Genomic DNA, 14,116 nt, shown 5'->3' with positions numbered 1-14,116 from the left:
AAATTACCACTATATGGAGTCAAGATATATTTTTGTTGTTGATATGGACTACGCTGATGAGAGTAATGTTCACTGTGAAGCTTACACTGTGATGTACCTGAGAGAAAACAGAGTTGACCATCTGTTTTTCACCAATAAGAACAAAGTAATTTAAAGTTTGTTTTACAGAACATCAAAGTTACAGTACAGACCAAAAGTTTGAACACACCTTCTCATTGAAAGAGTTTTCTTTATTTTCATGACTATGAAGATTGTCGAGTCACACTGAAGGCATCAAGGGCTATTTGACCAAGAAGGAGAGTGATGGGGTGCTGCGCCAGATGACCTGGCCTCCACAGTCACCGGACCTGAACCCAATCCAGATGGTTTAGGGGTGAGCTAAGGGCCAACAAGTGCTAAGCATCTCTCGGGGAACTCCTTCAAGACTGTTGGAAGACCATTTCAGGTGACGACCTCTTGAAGCTCATCAAGAGAATGCCAAGAGTGTGCAAAGCAGTAATCAAAGCAAAAGGTGGCTACTTTGAAGAACCTAGAATATGACATATTTTCAGTTGTTTCACACTTTTTTGTTATTAATATAATTCCATATATAATTCCACATGTGTTAATTCATAGTTTTGATGCCTTCAGTGTGAATCTACAATTTTCTTAGTCATAAAAATAAAGAAAACTCTTTGAATGAGAAGGTGTGTCCAAACTTTTGGTCTGTACTGTAACTTTATATATGACATGATAATAAGGCCTGAAGTTAGGAAGAACATTATGGAAAATATAATTATATTTTCATAATGATTTTTTCCTTCTCAGACCTTGTCTATGGTTTAAAAACTACCCTGGCCAAACGGGGTGCATCTCTTCCCAGTTTAATAATTACTGTAGTTACCATGTTCTGAACATCACATCCTTTCTTTTCTACCCAGATGTAATCTCTCTCTCTCTCTCTCTCTCTCTCTCTCTCTCTATATATATATATATATATATATATAGGTGGTTGAATAAAAATATTTGGACATTATTTATAAAAATTACCTCAACTTAGCACCAACAAGCTTGTTAGCTAGACAGTTTTCATCAGCTAACAATATTTACTTATTTTCAGTACGGTTATGAATAAACATTCATGTCTGTCTACTCGTCTAGGACATTTTAATAAAACTGTTAACATTATGGCAGCGGGGAATTTGAACGTGCATGAGTTATTGTATTTAATCTGTGTTATTTAAAGTTGTTGTTGTTGTTTTTTTTTTTTTTACCTAATATTGATGTGTCTGCACTCGAGCATTTCAGTGGGCTTAAATAGATCACTCTTTACAACGGATTTAGTTCCCAAACAACTGAAAATTCTGACCTTACTTTTAGCAACATCAGACGCACGCGCGCTCACAAGATCTCCCGGTTCTTACTTCTGGAGACTCGCACTAAACGGTTCATTTGAATCAGTGAGTGGTCGACTCCAGAACAGCTGCAATTGGATCATTCTAATTCGTAAACGAATCGTTTGGTGCGATTCGCGATCCGATTTAAAGGTTTATTTTGAAAAGACTCAGTTCATTCATGATGAATCAGACACCGCTTCTGCGTCTCGGAGAACGTGATATATTATAGGGAGTAACGATATGTTTTATGAAATGTAGTGAAGTAAAAAGTACGATTTTATGCTTCGGAATGTAGTGAAGTAAAAGTAAAAGTTACTCAAAATAAAATTACTCAAGTAAAGTACAGATACTTGAAAAATGTACTTAAGTACAGTAACGAAGTAAAGCTACTCCGTTACTGTCCACCACTGAAAATATATACTTTCACAACCTAATACTGATGCATTTAAAGTCATGTTTATGAGCTAGGCTGTATAGTTGGAGAAAATCTTCATTATAGGTGGCAGGTTCTTTTGCTATCTTTGAAATCCCTGGAGCGAAATGAACAGGGACAGCTACACTGCTTAATGCAACGTAGCCTAGCAACAGAAATTGCTACGACTTCAGGAACACACTCTCATATTTATGTTTACATGAGAGAATGATTCGTATGTCAAACTGATGGGTCCTAATGTCTCCAACTCCCGTAGGAGTGCTCCTTATCTTTCTCTCTCTATTCTGCTTTTCTTCTATCCTCCTTTTGTTTTGTGCTTTTTTGCTCCTCAAAACAGGTGGACTGGTAGTGACCTAAAAAAAAAAACCATGTACGATTCAATCAAAATAAAATAAAAATATATATACAAAATACAACACTATTCAATATTTCTTGAGGAAATCTCTCTTTTAAATGGAAACCTGATCATTGACAAAATCTTGGTATATCTTACAGTACTTAGTTAGTTTATAGCCTACATTTTCGGAAACATGTTTAGTGGTTTGGGGGTATGACTCCTTAGTTAAAACCTGAAACCCCCAAAGAAAGGCTCTTAGAAGTACATATTTATTTAAAAAACAACAACAAAGATGTACATATTAGGCTGTGTATTTTCACCTTTTGCCAAACATTGTCAGGTATTATTTCTATAAAACATGATAAATTCATTTAGTATGCATCACTTTATTATAGATTTATATAATAGATGTATTATTATACATCACAAGTATACCATAAAAACCAGGAAAATGAAAAGTTAACCTAGAACTTTATATTTACTCAGGTCATCCAAGATGTAGATTTTTTTTTCGGACAGATTTGGATGAATTTATTTATTACATCACTTGTTCATCAATGGATTCTCTGCAGTGAATGGGTACCATCAGAATGAGATTCCAAACAGCTGCTATAAAACAAATAAGAAAACATATAATGTATAAGGACTGTAGCGAAAACAAAACCAAAAACTATTTCATTCCTCTGCAAGGACATGTCTGGGGGAAAGAGGACATATAGTCACCCTATCCACAACTAATCCACATGTCTCCAGTCCATCAGTTGACATATTGTGAAGTGAAAAACTGCATTTTTGTAAGAAACAAATCCATCATTAAGAAAATTTTAGCTTGAAACCATTGCTTCTGAACAAAATATAATTTATAATAACTTTTATTATACTTTTATTATAATATACTTTTATTATAATTTATAATAATTATAATAAAATAATTTTTATAATTTTATTATAATTTATAATAACTCATCACCCAGTGAAAATGTATATTCTCTGATATTCCCTGACATAAGAATCCACTAACATATTTGTTTAATACTGGTTTGCATCTTCTTTCCACTTGTAAATTATGCTTGATCGGTGCATATTAATTTCCTGATTCAGACGAGAAAACTTTTTCCACTGGAGAAAGCAACATCATGGATAGAGGAATTGGTTTCTAGCCAAAAAGCAATGGTTTGAAGTTAAAATATCTTAAATAACAATTAGTTTCTTACAAACACACAGATTTTTGCTCCATGTTTTAACTGATTGATTGTAGTCTTGTGGATTACTTTTGGATTAATGTGATGTTTTTATCTCTTTGGACTCTCACTCTGACGGCACCCATTTACTGCAGAGGATTTATTGGTGAGCAAGTGAGGCAATGCTAAATTTCTCCAAATGTGTTCTGATCAAGAAACAATCTCATCCACTTTTTGATAGCTGAAGGGTGAGTACGTTTTCTGAAAATGTTCATTTTTGGGTGAACGTTTCAATTTAAGTTTTGCTTAAAAATACTTTTTAGACGCTTAGCAGACTGTGACAGTGGCACCCAATGACAATTTGTGAAGCACGAGATACCCCCCCAACCGACATCCCCTGAAAAATTCCTATAAAATTCCTTTCTCCATGGGATTGGCTTTATGGACTGCATACTGCCTTGGTAGTGGCACATTGAATTTCATGTATCTTTCCTCTGTTGTTTACAACTTCGAAAATGCCCGCAGTATAATAGCATTACGAGCTGAGCTTGAATAATAATGCTTTCAAATTGCACATCACTGATGATCCAGCTTGCAAGCTTTAGATGGGAGACAGGAGGTTTCAAACTTCATTGGAGGGTTCAGTCATCAACATTTAGTATGGGTGAAAAAAAGTAATTGTGAGCCCATAAAATTTCATAAGTGCTTTGTGATCTTATATTGATCTATGGCTGTGTATCATTTAATTTCTCCTGTTCACTTTTGTCACACACTCATTCTTGCTGTGTAAAAAAAACCCTCCATTCCCTTTCACCACACGTGAGACAATGGTGGGCCCTCCAGCCTTGTTGCCATAGTTACCAAGCAGTTTAGGCAGACAAGAATTGTGGGCGCTGACAACAGTGAATCAACTGATACTCCAGTGACCTTCCCATTCCATCAGCGATCGCTGTTAATGGAATGTCTTAAGGCTGCAGCTCTGAGAACTGCACAGCGATACAAAAAGAAAGAATAAAAAAAGAAACATTCATATGTGCTGAAGTGCTGTACTTATTTGCTTGAAACCTCCAATGCTTTCAATGTTTTCCATGGGCATTCATATATACATTATGTGTGAATTGGCTGATTTCAGATGGGATTTAAAGGGTTAGTTCAGTAAGAAAAAAAATAATCAGTTTGTTACACTTGAAATATGGATATTTATCTTACAAAAATGCATGAATTTGATACAGGGGGCCTTTATTCACCCCCAAATGCAAAAGGAATTGCAATTATATATGAGTTTTGGCAGATTACATGCACGACGCAGAGAAAGTGAAAAAGCAAATGTGGTAATTAATATCGCTAATTAAATATGACAGGCTCAGGGCTCGTAAGACATGAGGAATGCAGTTGCAAATGGACTTGCAAAGGGTGCTTTTTCATTTTAAATGTGGCAGTTACTGTGCGTTCGCAAAAGCCAAAACACAAACGGTAATTCAAGATTTGTAATTGCATTTGCATTATGTCACAATTTATGCACCCACATGTGGAAAACGCAATTGAAAATACAATTTGCAATTGCTTTTGAAAAAAATATAATATTTTTCCATAGAAAGGGTGGAGGGGGCAGGACAGTTTAATATAACTCTGATTGGTTTTGTCTGAAAGAAGAAAGTCACATATACTTAAGATGCTTTGAGGGTGGGTAAAGCACAGGCTAATTTTCATTTTTGGGTGAACGAAACCTTTAAGTGGGATCAGTTTGTACTTGGCGTTTCACAGCTTCATTCAACCCTAATTTCAAAGTAAAACCGTATAACTGTCTTCCACAAACGTCCTACTGTCAACAGCCTTACTTTGAGCAAAACCAAATTATTGGGTGGTGGTGGAGCCTGGCCGATCTGTTTGTAATTTGTTTGATCTGTCTAACAAATTACTTTTGAATTTACAAGAAAATATCTCAGTAACGTTTTCAAATAAGTAATGCCATTTCCATTGTTTCTCCATTTATTCACTGACATCTTTCCTGTCCCCATGTTGAGAGAAATCAGGAGTGAGGTGCAGAGGCACTTCCTTCAGGCTGAGGATAATTAATTTTACTTTTAGTGTGAAAGGGCCTTTACACTTGGCAAAATTATTGTTATTTTATGTAGAAATGCAATATTGTAATCCATTACTTTTAAAAGTAACTTTCCCCAACACTGATGTTCAGTGCCACCAAATCAAAACTGATACTATTGTTTGCATGATAGTGTGAGATGAAGCTGTTTGTGAGTGGACAATAATACTACTGTCAAAAGCCACTGTCAATCAAAAGAGCTAAAAATACAGTAATGGTGAAATATACCTTTGGCACATTTAACTGCTCCTTAGTACACCTGCCCTCTGAGGACTCATATAGGAAACTTGAAATACTATAAAAAATTATTAATCACTAAATATCATTAATATATCCAGCCATACGTCTGTTTTTGCTCGTGTTCAATCCATTGTCTCCTTTGTTAGCACCTATATGCTGTACGTCAGATGGGATAGAGTACAAACTAGCACATGAACATGTTCGACTGTGCAGTAATGGTTTTATATGAGAGGTAATCACTGCTGTGCTGTTTGGCACATGCTCGTTTCTGGTTTATCGCTGTGTTTCAGGAGTTAGCAAAATACTAGCTAAACACATGATGGCTCTTTACGAGGTGGAGGCCAGGAAGAGGTGGTCCGCAGACACCGCTAAAGAGATGATAATGACAGCCATTCACTGCAATCCAATTATGCAAAAGGGGAGTCTAAACAATTCCATCATCCCCCAAATTAGATTGTCCTAACGAGATAAAGGCACCAATTAATCCTGAATTAATTTCTATAGCTAATTTTCCCAGAAAACACTCTAATATGCTAAAGCAAATGAGAGACAGAAAAAAGAAAGCCCTTCAGCTGGCTTTGCCAAGAGTTCAGGTCGTTTCGTTTCGCAAAGTGTTGGGATAAGTGCTGAGGTGCTACATGAAATTTTTAACAAATGGAGATGAGTTTGCAAAACTCAGGAGTGCAAAGCTGTCTTTGAGAAGTCTCTGTGTGGGAGCTTATTGTTATACAACCCCATTTGAAACCCCAGTGGGCAGCTGAAGCTGAGTGGAAAATATGTGAATATCTATGTATATGTGCATATCCTTCTATTACTCCTGTTAACTATTTTTGATGATTCACCTGATTGGCAATGGTATTGCTTTTGCTATTGGCAAAAATGGTTGTGGGGTCCAAAGTAAAAATTTTGACTTTAGTCAGTAAATAAAACCTGCCAGTCAAACTCGCTAGTTAAATGTATGTAAAACTTCAAAAGTGGCCACTCAACTGAGACTGCCCTGCTCTTTGTTACTGAAACCCTGAGACTGGCAAGAGCACCTCCAAAATCCTCAGTATTCATCTTGCTGGATCTGTTTGCTGCTTTTTGACGCAGTTAAGCAATCCTCCTTTCCAACCTTATGAAGATGGACATCTCAGGAACCGCACTCCTATGGTTTAAGTCTTACTTCTCATGTAAGTCCTTCAGGGTGTCTAGTAGGGGTGAAGTTTCTAACTTCTTGCTACTGGGGTTCCTCAAGGCTCAGTGCTTGGACCTGTTATCTTCTCCATCTACATGTCATCATTAGGATCTGTCATTCAGAAGCATGGTTTTTCTACTATCAAGCTTCTGCAACTGATCCAGAATGCAGCCGTGAGAGTGGTCTTTAGTGACATGGCATACAGCTAATTATGGTGACCCATACTCAGAATTTGTGCTCAGTATGTAACCCATCCAAAGTGGACAAGCACAGCAGTGAACACACACACACACACACACGGAGCAGTGGAAAGCCATTTATGCTGCAGTGCCTGGGGAGCAGTTGTGGGTTCTGTGCTCAAGGGCACATCAGTCGTGATATTGCTGGCCAGAGACTTGAACCCACAACCTTGGGGTTAGGAGTCAAACTCTCTAACCATTAGGCCACTACTTTCCCAGTTTACACTGGCTACCAATGGCTGCTCACATCAAATTCAAGGTACTCAATTTACCTACAAGACAAAAACTGGCGCTGCACCAATATACCTAAACTCACTAGTTAAAACTTATGCTCCCTCCAGATGCTTGCATACTGCAAGTAAACAACGCCTTGTGGTGCCATCTCAAAGAGGCACAAAATCACAATCACAGACCTTTTCTTGGACTGTGCCCAGCCTCCAAATCTCAGTTTGAACAGCTGAGTCTTTGGTCATTTAAACAAATGTCTAAAGACACATGAGTTTTTTTTCCCAGAACCTGACAAACTAATACTATCACTTATCTATTCTATTATATTCTATGTCATTCTATATAAAATAAAATAAAATAAAATAAAATAAAACTTTGAATAAAAGCTTCTGCTAAATAATTAAATGTACATGTAACTAAAACTGGTTGGCTGATGTCCCAAATATGGTAAGGTAAAAAAAGGAATTCCTCTGTAATAGGAAAATATTATTCCATGAAGACAGCAGTTGCAAACATAATGTTTGTAAAAGTAGTGCAGTGTGTTATCAAAAGGCTTGATTAAGGTACAGTATGACATGGCCATAAGGTTTTGTCCTAAAACAGATTTTACTCTCAGTGCTGTAAATATCTTCATTGTGCCATATGACTGAATCCATACTGTAACTGAACTTTTCAGATGGAAGGCAAGTTATATGTGCAGACTCGACCATGGTATATGGCTCTACATGGTGTAATGTAAAATGCTGTATTTGATGCCATCTGTCTCTCCTCTTTTGATACATCTCTGATCATTTTCTCTCCCTTTTATCCTGCTGTATGTTGACAAACGGAGGACGTCCTCAAAAAAGGATTTTCAGATTTTGCTTACTTCTGGGTTACAATTTGTCCCCAAAATATGTAACCACACACACACACCCACACACACACGCACGCTCACACACACACACACACACACACACACACAGTTATACCTATCTTTATAGGTGACATTCCATAAGAGTAATAAGTTTAATTCTGTAGAAACTGTATATTCTATCCCCTATTTATTTTGTGTAGTGAAAATAAAACACACTGTAATACTGTAAATATATATTTGTATGTAAGTCACTGTGGAATATGGAAGATAGACAGACAGACAGACAGACAGACAGACATACAGACAGACAGATATAGAATATTTTAGATATATTCCCTTATTTTTTTATCCAGTATTTTTTAATGGAGCCTGTCTGGTTGATTTTAATGACATGTTACTAAATACAGCTGTTTTTTTTCAATTTCACCTCAGAAAAAGGTCAAGGGAGCCCTTTGAGAGTGAGCAAATCAGCTACCTTTCAATCATCGATCACAGAAACACCTCCTTCCTGTCGTCTAAATCAATCTACAGCAATGGACTTCCAAGGTTCCAACGTTTTCAAAGGAAATGGTGTTGGTTCCTCGGCAGTGGCCTCAAAACTGGATTCACGCCTTCAGAAGACAGCCATAATTAAAATGGCGTAATTACCATTGTCTGAAGTCTCAGCATTATCTTCTTTCTGTCTCAACAATCAGACCGTATGATCCAGACCAAGACCTGTTGTAAGCCCACAAGGGTCATGACAGAAATTCTTCTGCTTTGTTTTAAAAAATAAAGGCATTATAGATTCAGTTCATCATCATCATCATTATCATCTTCACAGTCCTAATTGTTTTGCCTGCCAGCTGTCGGGTGGTGGGATAATTGAGTAATCTGACATTTTTGCAACAGCTTCCTAAAACAATCTTCCCATCAACAAAGAATGTTTGTTTACCTAAATGGGGTGCTTATTTCATATAGAGAAAATAAAAAAAAGCTTAATTTGGTGAATTGGTAATATATAGCATGTCCTTGTCGGTCTTGAATGATCTTTCTGGGAATGGGACTGAATAAATGGGAAATCGTTTCACCTTGTTAAAGAACATTTGGAATGGCTTATAAATACAAATATACAGTTATCTTAATAATCAGTAAAGAGGTTTAATATTCAGTGTCTTTGATGTACTAATGCTATTGTTTTACTGTGTGCTACATTTCAAATGTAATGGTTTTAAATGGTTTTATTATGTTTTTTTTATCTCCTAAAAGCACATTAGAAAAGAAATGAAGATATATTGTACATGAAGTAATTTGGCTTTATTAAATTTGATAGTTACAGCTGTCTATGCTAGAGTGGATAATTAACAGAGAAAGAAACTTATCGACAGGTGCCAGTCACCGTATTGATTGTGAAAGATTTTTTAATTTAGCTATTCAATAGTAAGCACTTTGTGTTTTGTTAGTCACACTGAAAACACAAAGTAATATAAGTTAAAACTTTTTCAATCCACACCTTTATTTATTATCCAGTTTGTTAATATCGGCACTGTGTAATGTGGCTTTCATTCTGTTTCAGGTGCAGATCTTGTATGCCAATAAGAGGCCAGTTACAGGAATTCAATCAACGTTAACTCTCCCTTTAATTTAAATCCAACCCTGTATGACTTTCTTTCTTCTGTGGAACACAGAAGGACAATTTGTTAAGAATGAACGTGACCTGTACTAGTCTGTACAATTCATGTGCTGTATTTAGAATTGGACAATTCTTAACTCTTACATTTCATGCATTCAAAATAGCAAGTGTGTGTGTCACAGTTCAGTTTGCTTTAGTTTGTTTTCATTGATCACATGTGTTCCTTTGTTTGAGTTCCCGCCGAACATCTGTTTCATGGACACTAACCAGTCATTACAGCTGATCATCATTTAGTTTGTCTCCACAATATTTAGTTCCTCCCTGTTCATCTGTGTTTGCCGACTGTTGTCTGTGTAGATGTTTACGCCCTATCATCTGTGGCCTGTAGCACAAAGCCAGTTTCAGTTTTTACCCACGTAAGTTTGTGTTTAGTTTGAGAAAACCCTGGGTCTTCGGGCTTAAGAAGGTGGGTTGGTTTTGAGCGTCACCATGGTAAATTATGCTACCCTGCTGTGTATATATATGTAATATTTAGATTATTATTCTTTTTGGTATAGTAATATGTTGCTTTTTTATTTAATTCTTATATTATATTGCTATTTATCTGTATTTATTTTTTAATTTTGTTAAAATTACATTTTCGTACTTCAGCTTAAACTTTTTCTTGCCAAGACAACATTTTTAATTTTATTTTAATGCATTTTATCTATTTATTTTATTTCAATTAACAAACAAACAAACAAAAAAAATAACCAACAAAAAAAAATCTTGAACAAATGTAATTTCTTGACTATTTTTAAGCTTTACAATCTCAGTCATCATTCATTTTCATTATGAGGTCAGGGTATTCTTCAAAAATTCACATTTTTGTTTCTTTCAGCGCATCAAGAGTGTGAGCAAATTATTCTCTTTTTGGGTGAACTACCTCTAAGTTTAATTTATTAACTAAGTTTAATTTATTCTCATTAGTATGACCAGGAGTGTGATTGATGGGATGAACAGATAACGACCAATCTAGTCTCACACACTACGGTGATGTGTGTTTATGTGTAATAACCCACCCTGCACCTGCAATTCTCTCCTAATAAGCTTTTGTTTGAGAGCTTTTGGTGACAGATTTAACCCCAAATCCCCCCACCCCACCCCACCCCAATCTCCTCATCCACACTGAGATTCTCGCTCCCATTCTTTCTCTCCTGAAGTTATTTTTCATTATGGTGAGCTGTGGCAGTAAAGCTACAGCACCCCTCAGACTGCGACCCATTGCTGAACCATTGACCCCTGCATCTCAAACGCCACTTCCAAGGTCCCTTGCCTTCAAGGCCTCCCTCTGTGCCGTGGCTGTGGCCGGAGTGCGGCCTCTGTAATTCACCCGCTTGCTAGATCGCCTGCCAGCAAGTATTGATTTTTGTTTCCCCAATCTCCAGTAGAGAGGGCAAGAAAAGATTAAAAACACTTTGTCAGTTTGGTGGGAAATAAGAATTCCATGCAGAGGATACCTTGGAGTGTGAAGGGTCAGGGCTGAGCTACATCGTTATGGCCTTAACTCCTTCCTGACAAGACACATTTAGCTCAGGCTCCCGTGGCTTCTTTCTTCCTACTCTGTCCTTCCTATTTTTTTCTTCTGGTATTTTTCCCTATCTTATATTACCTTATTGTGACGAGGAAATATATTACCTTATTGTGTGGGGGAATTTTTTCCAAAAGGGTCTGGGATCTGGGATCTGGCCTCGTCATTATTAGGATATTAAATGTGGCTGCGTATGAAATATGAAAACTTCCAGCAGAGAAGGTGGCCTACTTAGTGTTTTGCTGTATTGTATCACCGTAAATCAAATAAATAATTTTGCGACCGACCTCAGGTGTTAAAGTGATACTCCACCCCAAAATAAAAATTTTGTCATTAAAGGGTTACTCCACCCCAAAATGAATTTTTTTAAATCGCTTTAATCACTTACACAAACCTGTAAAAGCTTCGTATGTCCACAAGGATGCACTGTTTCTTCGTTATTTAGCTTTGATTTGAATGAAAACAGTGCTTCCTTGTGGCGCGGCTGACACAGAAGAGCATACGCAGTATACGGTGATATGGGGAGACACAGAGGAGACTGTTGACAAAGGAATTGTTGAATAAAGCTGTAAGCTTCACTTACAAATGTGTTCTCGTTGCTCCTTAATTTACAGTTGAACCACTGATGGCAGATGGACTATCCTGATGATCTCTTGTAATACTTTTTTGGACCTTCCTTTGCAGTCTATGGGACACTCTCAAGCCTCCCGGTTTTCATCCAAAATATCCTAAACTGCGTTTCGAAGACGAACGAAGCTCTTACGGGTTTGGAACGACATGGGGGTAAGGGATTAATGACAACATTTTCATTTTGTCCTAGAGTATCCCTTTAATCAAGGGCTGATTGTGATGACATTCCGAGTAGGGGAACAGTGACAGCTGACTTATTCAGCAGCCATGGTCCAGAACAATATTTTTAATTCCTTTTTTCTTTCATCCCAAAAAATAATCAATAAAGCTAAAAGTCATTAATTAAACCAATCAGTTAATGAACCACATGGTTGCAGTCTTTAATTTGAATCAAACATGCTTCGTGAAAATCAGATAAGACAAATGTACAAAAGGGGTATTTCTTAAGTGAATTCCCATGAGGCATTTATATATGCGTGTGTGTGTGTGTGTGTATATATATATATATATATATATATATATATATATATATATATATATATATATATATATATATATTGACTTGTAGTAAATAAGTAAATACAAACATAACATATTTTGAAAATACTGTGTATACAATTCAACCTATTCTTTTCATTTCTTGTTTTTTTTTTTTTTTTTTTTTTTCTCATAGGGATTTTTATAAGACTTAAACCAAACCAACTAGCTATGGGGTGAATCACAGCATTATGAACGTGTCCGGTTGATAAATTACATTTTTTTTAAACGGGTCTTTTTAGTGAACTGGATGAACCAGTTACCCAAATTGGACTGAACAATTTGGTTTTGAAATGTCTGAAACATTTTGCTGCTCGAGCAGCACAGATCTGGAGATCAACATAATCAAAACTCATACATGGACGTGCCCGACAGTAACTCTGACTCAAAATAACATATCCTACGATGCTGGTTTTTGCCAACTCATTCAGCGCTCCATTTATTCAGCAGTACACTGAACTGATATGCTTTTGTTTCTCTTTTACTTTTACTTTACTAGTTAGGATTTCCTCATTAACTTTCCGCAAAACTCAACTCAATGTGTTCTTCCCAACAATATTCATGGTGATTGCTCTGCATTTTTTCAAATGATGCTTCTTGTTTTCTTCTGACAATTCTTCAGTATTAGATGGCACAGTCATCTGTAACTTCCCCTTCCCCTCACTCACTATGTCTGTATTGCCCAGCATCTAGATGTTCTTCAGCTCTCACCTGAGGGTGAGACATTTTGTGGTTTACCTTGCATCACATAGTCCATTATATAGCAAGCATCCTGTCCTTGTGAGTTTCTTCCCCAAATCTAAAGCAAAAAAATAAAAAATAAAACTAGTTGTGGATGATGGCCACAGCTGCCCGACCATCTGGATCAAAACTCTCTTCATTCCATGTACCTGGAGTGAAGTGAAGGTCTTGTGAATGAATAATATTACTGGAGTACATATAAAAAGAAAATACTATTTCAGTTTTAAACTTGCAATGTGTTGCTTGCTGTTTGCTTGTAATTATTTATGAAATTTGTCAAGACCGCCAACTTCTAAGTGAAATTTTTCAAAGCAAATACAATAGTGTTGTAGAAACAGTTTTCACTCAGACATTGCTAGTAAATAAATGCCATTACATTAAACTGGATTAAACATGGAATTTTAAAGTATACTATTTATTTTCTTGCAAAACATACTCTTTTAACTTTTCTTTAACTTTTCAACTTTTCTTTCAGTGTATTTTGAGGAATGTGTCAGTATAATTTTTTTAATGTCCATTCAGTAAAAGCCAGCGGGGTCCAATGATGTTTTGGATGCCACTGACTTACATTGTGTAGACACAAATATCTTTCAAATATTTTGACAATATGTGTAGATGTTAAAAGAACTTAATAGCTTTAATAGCTTATACTATCATGTACAATATTTAACAGGGTAATACATTAAATTGCATTAAGCGACACTAAATAAGTACATAGCAATATTTAAGGGATAGTGTATAATCAGCCAGTAATAATCTGAAACTCTGTTGTTTAATGTTAATTTTATTATGTGAGAAGAGAGACTGTAAACAGCATACACTGAACGTTCTGATTTACCAACCAAGAATGAAGTTTTC

General features: G+C 36.2%; 1 long non-coding RNA gene across 1 annotated transcript in view; it reads left to right on the top strand.

The window, feature by feature from the left end:
• LOC113110661 (uncharacterized) overlaps window positions 1-9,058 on the top strand; it is a 38,471-nt gene extending 29,413 nt beyond the window's left edge. Inside the window, exon 3 of the long non-coding RNA XR_003293188.1 lies at window positions 8,601-9,058. This is a non-coding gene — a long non-coding RNA (uncharacterized LOC113110661). The remainder of the gene's footprint in view (window positions 1-8,600) is intronic.
• The last annotated feature ends 5,058 nt before the right edge of the window (window positions 9,059-14,116 follow it).

This window comes from Carassius auratus, chromosome 2 (assembly GCF_003368295.1).
Source record: "Carassius auratus strain Wakin chromosome 2, ASM336829v1, whole genome shotgun sequence".
NCBI classification, from domain to species: Eukaryota; Metazoa; Chordata; class Actinopteri; order Cypriniformes; family Cyprinidae; genus Carassius; species Carassius auratus.
This window is presented reverse-complemented; position numbering and strand designations above follow the sequence as displayed.